The sequence below is a fragment of the Grampus griseus genome, assembly GCF_964374135.1.
Source record: "Grampus griseus genome assembly, chromosome: 1".
NCBI classification, from domain to species: Eukaryota; Metazoa; Chordata; class Mammalia; order Artiodactyla; family Delphinidae; genus Grampus; species Grampus griseus.
Genome location: NC_139017.1, coordinates 41,611,810 through 41,620,019, shown reverse-complemented (window position 1 = coordinate 41,620,019; position 8,210 = coordinate 41,611,810).

Here is an 8,210-nt window from a genome sequence, read left to right as displayed (position 1 = left end):
TTCTTTTGGCTGCACCAGATCTTAGTTGTGGCATGCAGGATCTTTCTTTTAGTTGCGGCATGTGGGATCTAGTTCCCCAACCAGGGATCGAACCCGGGCCTCCTGCATTGGGAGCATGGAGTCTTAGCCACTGGACCACCAGGGAAGTCCCCCGGGGATGTTGTTAAACATCCTGCAATGAGCAGGACAGTCCCCACAGCAGAGAATTACCTGGTCCAAAATGTCAATTGTGCCAAGGTTGAGAAATCCTGGAAATTTTACGGTAGAGATAAATTTGACATACAACTTTGTCTTTTATTTAAACAAACAGCAACTACCCCCAAGAGAGACCTTTTACATAGAAGAATTTTAAGCAGAAGAATTTCCTAGGGTGACTGTTCAAAATGCTGATTCCTATGTCCTACCCCTAGGGCTTATGATTTAGTATTTCTAGAACATGGCCTGGGAACTGCATTTGTAATGAGCTCCCCAGGAGATCGTGATACACTTGGGCCCAGATGTACTTTGAGAAACACCACTTACGCCTTACCAGTCACCGCAGGGAGGACTCATCCAGATCCTTTTGGAGGACCACGTTTGACCTTTGCTTTACTCTTCGGTGTGTCCAGACTAATGGTGAACTCCTGGGTCCCACTCCAGAAGCAGGGAGCTTGCTGGCCATCCAAGAGGAATGGATCTAGAATTTATCAGAAGGACTCTTTGGCCTAGAATTCAGGAAGTTGTTCATGTGGCCGAGGTAGTCTGTACTGGGACATTTTGCCCCCAGACAGATGATGTATGAATGAATACAAATGGTTATAAGTCCTTGGGAACCCCCAAGAGATGACTTTTACTTATGTACCACCCACTTCCCACATCACCAAGCGACGGATGGGCTAGGATTCCATCCCTTGGAGCCCCGTCTCTGCAAGGTGGGCAAGGTCTCCAAACTCAGGTCCCTGGGAACTTGCCAGGACCACTGTTTCCCCCGCTCCCCTCTCCTCCCCTTGCCCCCATCACTGCACATTTTTCCCTCAGGGTCTTAGGATCCCCACTCCTGGGTCAATTCTGCCCAGTTCCCTGCCCTGCCCTTCAAAGACCACCTCCTACACCCCAGCAAGGGTCTTCTCTGAATAAGAATGTCTCTCATTTGGAGATTCCAAGTCAGCCTTTGCCAGGACAGAGCACACACAAATCTGGGCACCCCAAACAGGCTCCACTCAGGGTAGGTACAGCTCAGGGGAGGGGGATGCAGGCTGGTGGGGGGATTTGCATCATTGGTGTCTATGGGACCTAAGGAAAAACACAGAGATCCCTGGAGCCCAAAGCGTGCTGCCCCATTTACCCCTTCTCCCACATTTGTCATGTCTTCTTTGGTTTAAAGGTTTATATCCTTGCAAGACTCAGCCTGGATGTACCTCTGCCAGGAAGCCTTCCTCTGAGGTCCCCTATAGCTTAGCACTCACCCGCTTTGCTGTAATTGCCTATTGATGAGATTGTCTCCCCCAAACACGAAAGCACAGACACTCACCTAGGGTGGCCAACCTTTCCCGACTTGCTGGGTTTTACACTGAAAGTCCTGCATCCCAGGAAACCCTTCAGCAGACCTGAGGGACAGAGCTGCACCAGCCTCACCAGCTGCTGAGGAAAGGCCTCCTCCCAGCGGGGGACCCCAGGCGTAGTGGGGAGGTCACGCACCACCTTGGAAGGAAGAAGGAAGAAAGGAGCTATGACCTTTACGCAGGAGAAGCGAAGGTGAGGGGAAGGCGATGGGAGAGTGGATGGGGGCTGGGTTCTTTTTTTTTTTTTTTTTTGCGGTACGCAGGCCTCTCACTGTTGTGGCCTCTCCCATTGCGGAGCACAGGCTCCGAACACGCAGGCTCAGAGGCCATGGCTCACGGGCCCAGCCGCTCTGCGGCATGTGGGATCTTCCCAGACGGGGACACGAACCCGTGTCCCCTACTTCGGCAGGCGGACTCTCAACCACTGCGCCACCAGGGAAGCCCTGGGGGCTGGGTTCTTAACCACACAGGTTCAAGTTCAACCTCTCAGAAGGGACACTCAATTTCTGGCCTAAGGTAGGTGCCCAGCACATTGGAGTGTTGTTGATATTGGTGTAATTCATTAAGTCCTTCCCCAAATCTAAGTTCCTCTTGCAAGGCGCATCTCCTCCACCGTCTCCCAGGTGCTGCACAGCCAGCTCCTTCTGCCTCGTGTTTCCCGCAGCCAGGGTACTCACCCCTCCCTCTCTGTGCTCCTGGCGGGCAGCTGCCCAGCCCTCCCCGACAGGTGGAACAGAGCCGGCTCCCTGCCCATAACAGGGATGAAGAGGCTTAAAGGTTTAAAGGCAGGAGACAAGGCCTGGGAACAGGGAGCCTCGTTCTCCATTTGGAAGATCACACCACTAAGTACTGAGCGTCCCAGAGGGGAGAGCGATGGAGCTGACTGGTCAACAGGAGAGCAGGCAGAGGGACCTGACCAGCAAGCCAGCTCCTAGAGACACGGTCGTGCAGAGGGCATCCTGCCCGGGTCCCAGCCTGGACGGATGCCCTCCAGACTCAGACACCTCATGACCTTCAGGCATCTGCTCCAGGGGGGTCTGCTCACCACTGCCTTAGCTTCCAGGAGAAAAACTAAGGGTCTGAATAAAGCAGCCTTACCCTCTACACTGGCTTCCTTCAAAAGGCCGCTTCTCAAAGCCCCAGACTCCAACAAGCATGGCCTGCTGGGGCTCCGTCAGCTCCTGGAGGCTTCCAAGCCACGAAGGCCTTGCTCAAGCAGGCCTGGAGGTGCCCAGGCTTCTCTGGAGAGGCAGGCCGGGCAGGCTGCCCCACGACCGGTGGGGAAATTATCCAGGCAGAGGCTGGCCCTGCAGGCCTCCGTCCGGGACATCAGATGTAATCATTGCCTTGATACCACGATGTGTCACTCATTTTTTATGCTCCATTTCACGGTCAGCCCAGCACGTGTGGTGTCATCCCTCAGTGACAGACTCAGCTCTCTTCCCTCAACTCCTCTGCCACGTGAGCTGCTCTGAGCCATTCTGAGGCATTCCCAATGGCAAGCGCAAGGCCTTAACCCCCCGGACCAACCCTCCACCAACAGGGCTGGAGCCAGTACACCAGTCCCACACCCTGAGGCCCGTTCTACAGGGGTCCCAGGAGATGCTGAGCCCCAGCTGGGCACAGCAGGAATCAGCTCCATACACACCCTTGACCTGGCCGATCCCGTGGCTCACTTCCAAAATGTGATCCCCTGCTCAGTCTCTGCTTTGGGGGAGAACCCTGGTCAAGACAAAGTTTACTTCCTAAGACACGAACACAATCCCCTTATGCCAAACTCAGTTTTACTAATAACATCTGACACTTGTATAGCACTTTACGGTTCACAAGGCTCTCGTTCCAGTGACCACGGCTTACAAATCACCCCCAGAATCTAGTGGCGTGAAACAGCTATTCTTCGTGCTCAGAGACTGTGTGTGTCAGGAGCTCTGAGAGGGAGCAGTGGGACCCACAGGTCCCGTGGTGACTGGCTGCCAGCCCGAGCTCCAGCTCTCTCCACGTGTCACTTCTCACAGCGCGAGGTCCGGGCTGTGCCTCCTTTTATGACCCGGCCTCGGCACCAGGCAGCATCACTTCTACTCGCCGAGGCAGCCACGGAGTTCCGCCCAGAGTCAAGGGGCAATGGACCATTCTGGGAAAACACGATCTGCGGTCATTCCTCCCACATGATCTCATTAGATTCTCAGAGAAGAGATGCTATCTCGTCTTTTGGTTTGCAGTACTTAGCTCAGTGCCTGACACATAGCAGTAAATCACATTTGTCTTGTAGAGAGAGACAGGGTTTAGCATCAGACGGACCTGGTTTGAATCCTGGTTTCATGACTTTCTACCTGTATGATCCTGAAGAAGTTATTTAGCTTCTCTGAGCCTCAGTTTCCTAACCTTTAAAGGGGGGGGGTTCAAAATACCCATTTCACAAGGCTGGCGCTAGGGTTAGGCTCGGTTGTGTATGTAATGTGCATGTAATACACATGCAGTATGCATGTATGTGAGAGCAGACTCCTGATACCGGCCAGTGTCACCTTCTTGTTTCCCGCCCCCTTGCACTCCATTCCACCCTCACCTCAAGGACTGGTGGCTTCTTGGACTTCCCAGCAGGGTCACGGACCCAGATGAGAAGAAACATTTAGTTGTTTGTCTGGGGCCTTGGCAAAAGGCTGGGGTTGAAGTCAGGGTGACCAGCTACAGTTCTGTCTCTCTCTCTCTCTCTCTCTCGTCTAGCTGCTCAGCCCAGAAGTATGAGCAGTAACCCAGCTGCCCTGATGAAACCTCTAATAGCTCAGACTCTCTGGTTCCCCAGAAGCCCTGGAAATTCTCCCAGAGTCCGAAGCGCAATGGGGAATCGGGCCCCTCTACCCCCAGGGCATTGCCCGGACTGCAGTCCTGCTGCCAGAGGCCTACGATCAGGTGTGCCTGGGGGTACCCACTGTGGTGCAGCCTGGCCCACCCCTGCCCGTACCTGGTGGTTTGGGTCCCTGCCCAGCTTTCACCCTACCCCACACTCCAGAAGTTAAGTGACTTCAGTTCTAGGAGGTGTCTCCCTCACAATCTCCGCTGGCCCCTCTCCCATCCTGTTCCCTCTGCCTGGAATGCTCTTCCCCCTTGCCCACATCACCTGCAAAATCTTATCGTGGCTTACATATCACCTCATCAAGGAAGTTTTCCTGGATCTCTCTCTGCCAAGAAGGTACCCAGCATACTCCTGTGGAGGCAATTGTGTTTTAATGTTCTGCACCAGGCTGGGAGGCACCTGCCCTGTTCTCAGCTCTCTCCACCACCTAGCACACCGCCCAGCACCTTCTGTGTTCGATGAAATGAATAAATGAGTGAATGGATTGGTGCTCCCACACCCAGGGCAACCCTCTTCTTGGCAGCCCTCCGCCTCACCCTACACTCAGGGATGTAGGTCTGAATCCTGGGGCCTCACGACCGCTCCTGCCCTCCGGCCAAGGTCTCCAGAGCCCGCTGGGCATCGCTGCTTCTGGGATCTCTCCTGGACCAAATACGCCTGAGCCTTTGCACAGCCTTGTCATGTGGGAACATATACAAATAGTAAGTGGTTCCCCTGGCAACCATCTCAGTAGATGGTAACCAGCACAGACAGTCCTGGGAAGCCTTCAGGCTGGAGGAAAGAAGCCCTGCCCCAACTGTTGCTGTCCTGTCTGGGCCGGGCAGGGCCCATCTGAGCTGCCTCTTCTCTCAGGGCTTTCTGGGGACCACCTGCTCTGAAGCCCAAAGGGAAAAAATGGCCAAAGGAGCTGCCCATCTGCCCAGACTATCCACCCCTGTCAGTCCCTGCGCTGCTGGCCCGTCCCCACCCTGTGGGGTCACTGGGGTCCTCCACTGGCTGCCCCGCCCTGCCCAGTGCCTCACTTCGGAGGCTGCTAGCTGGAGACTCTGTCCTGCTGCCAGAGGCCTAATGTCACAGGTGCCCATTGTGCTGAGCTTGTCCCAGGCCTCACCCGCAGGGTCTCTGCCCAGGTCTTCAGTGCCCACCCTGCAGCCAGGCCCACGGCCTTGTTCCGTGTTCCAAGCTTCCGCCCGGCTCAGCCCAGGCCCTGCAGTGACCCCGCTCTCGGCACCACCCCAGCTCCCCTCCAGGGTGACTAGAGGACTTGGGGCTCCCGCAGGCTGAGGTTCTAGAGGCCCATGGGGTATGGGAGTTAGAGGCATGAGCTGCAGAGGGTGCTGGAAGAGATCTAAAAAAGCATCAGTAGGGACTTCCCTGGTGGAGCAGTGGTTAAGAATCCGCCTGCCAACGTAGGAGACATGGGTTCGAGCCCTGGTCCAGGAAGATCCCACATGCCATGGAGCAACTAAGCCCGTGCGCCACAACAACTGAGCCTGCGTGCCACAACTACTGAAGCCCACGCGCCCAGAGCCCGTGCTCCGCAACAAAGAGAAGCCACGGCAATGGGAAGCCCGCGCACCACAACGAAGAGTAGCCCCCCTCACCGCAACTAGAGAAAGTCCGCGTGCAACAATGAAAACTCAACGCAGCCAAAAATCAAATTAAAATATTTAAATAAATAAAATAAAATAAAATAAAATAAAAAAGCACTGGCAAAGGGTGAAGCCGCGTGAGCCGCAGACCACCTGAGGGAAGCCGGGCTCCAGTAGAACCAAGAGAGGGGAGAAGCGGCAGCTGAGAGGGGAGGGTTAGAGGCAGAGTCTGGGGTGTGGCCCTGAGGTGTCTGGGAAGTGGACGCCCAGGGCCTGTAGTGGGTGGCTGGTGGGTGACCTGTCAATCATGCTGCTGCTGGCTTCTCCCCATTCCTGAGCGAGACTCCTGCTCTCCTCTCACTTCCCTTCCTGCTGGGGTACTGAGTTTACTGCACCTTCAGGGCTGCAGTCACTGCCACCCAGGCAAGCCCACCCTGTTGCACACCCCTCCCAGTTGGACCTGGCTTCCTGTCCGTCTACACACTCATGCCATTAGTCAGCGTTGCTGTGGGCTCTGTGGACCTCTTGTCTAAGTTCACTTCTGTGTCAGGGACGATTGCAGGCATGAGCCCTGTGCCCTAGGTATTTACTCCTTCATCAGATCCTCTGCAAGGAGGTAGTAACATTTTACAGATGACAAACTGGTCTCAGGGAAAACACACCTCTGACACCTAACAGGTCTAGAGCTGAGATTCCAACACAAGACTTATTCCCTTCCTATGTTCTTTCCACTCTGCCTCATTATACTGCACCTGAAAATCAAGTCTTCTAGGCGAGGCTAACCTCTGGGCAGGTGGAATTAGGATGCGATATGCTAGGCTCGTGGCAGAGACTCTAAAATCCTTGAGGGTCTCTTGAGGGAGACTTTTGGACTAAGGACGTGTGATACAGGTTCAAGGTGCTGAGCCCTGGGGCCTCACCCAGAAGGAGGCAGTGGGATCCAAGCCCACCTGTGGGAGCCCCACACCTGATGGTGGCAGCTGCAAACCACCCCAAAGACAGGAGAGACTACAATGGCCTTGGGGCCAGCAATGCCCACCTGGAGGTCAGCTGAGCAGTGCTGGGCTGCTCGGGCTCATCACCCCCATAATGTCCTGGTGCTGCCGCCCAGGACCCTGAGGTCAGGATTCGACCTGGACGTGGAGTGGTTTCTCATTACCCAGATCTCTGAAATACATCTGTTGCCTCCCCGGTGGAGTCCCCTCACCCTGCTTTCCCATTTAGCCGTGACCCTCCCCTTGACCATCAGCCTTAACCCTCTTTCTGATCCATATTACTCCACACTCTCACCGTTCCCCCAAAGCGCAGGCAGCCTCCCTTCCACAACGTCTCAATTACATCGGACTTCACATGGCCATCTACCAACCAGCACATGCCTGCTATGTATCCAGTGCTGTGCTAGTCCTGGGGGTGGGGTGGAGGGAAGAAGCCGGGAAAATAGATGCAAGAACTGTCCTGGCCCTTAAGGGTCCCCGAGGAGGAGAGCAGTGGGCTGAGCTGCGAAGAGGTATCTCTAGGACCAGGAACTGGTGATCTGTGGGGACCCGAGCCACAGGATCCTGAGCGGGACGGGCTCGGGAATGAGGTTGCAGAAAGGTGTTGGGATTTTCAGGGAAACTTCTGACCAGTTCCGGCTCACCAGCAACCACTTGCATGGAACGGTAGTGCCCCTCGGTGGTTGGTTCATGGAACTCTCCAGCAGCTGTTTTGTAAAGCCCAGAGGATTAAGGTCCCCTTAAGAACATCTATTTTTGGTTCCCAATATTTCCATAATGAAATGCTCACAGGAGCAGCCAAAGGGCTTCCCAAAGGACCCAGAACCCGCCTGCTGAACTCCCATGTTCTCCAGCTGCCTGTTCCCCAGGGGTTAGAGCTGCCTTTCATTCTCATGTACAGTTCTCTCTTCCATTCAGTTTGACTAAAGGGTCCCAGGGCAGCGGCCATATGTCCTCTTTGCCGAGTGTGAGCCTGGCCTCAGAGGGAAGGCCGTGTGCACATTCAGAGTGACGTGTTGGAAAGAACACTAGATCCGGGATCAAGAGGCTTGGATGCTCGCCCCACGTCAGCCGCTAACTAGTGGTGAGATAATCATTACAATAATAGCCACATTTATTCAGTATTTACTGAGTCAGGCATTGCACCAAGAGCTTTAGGTACATTGTTGACGTTCATCCTTACAATAAATCTCTGAGGTTGGGATTATTTCCATTTTACAGGTGAAGACAT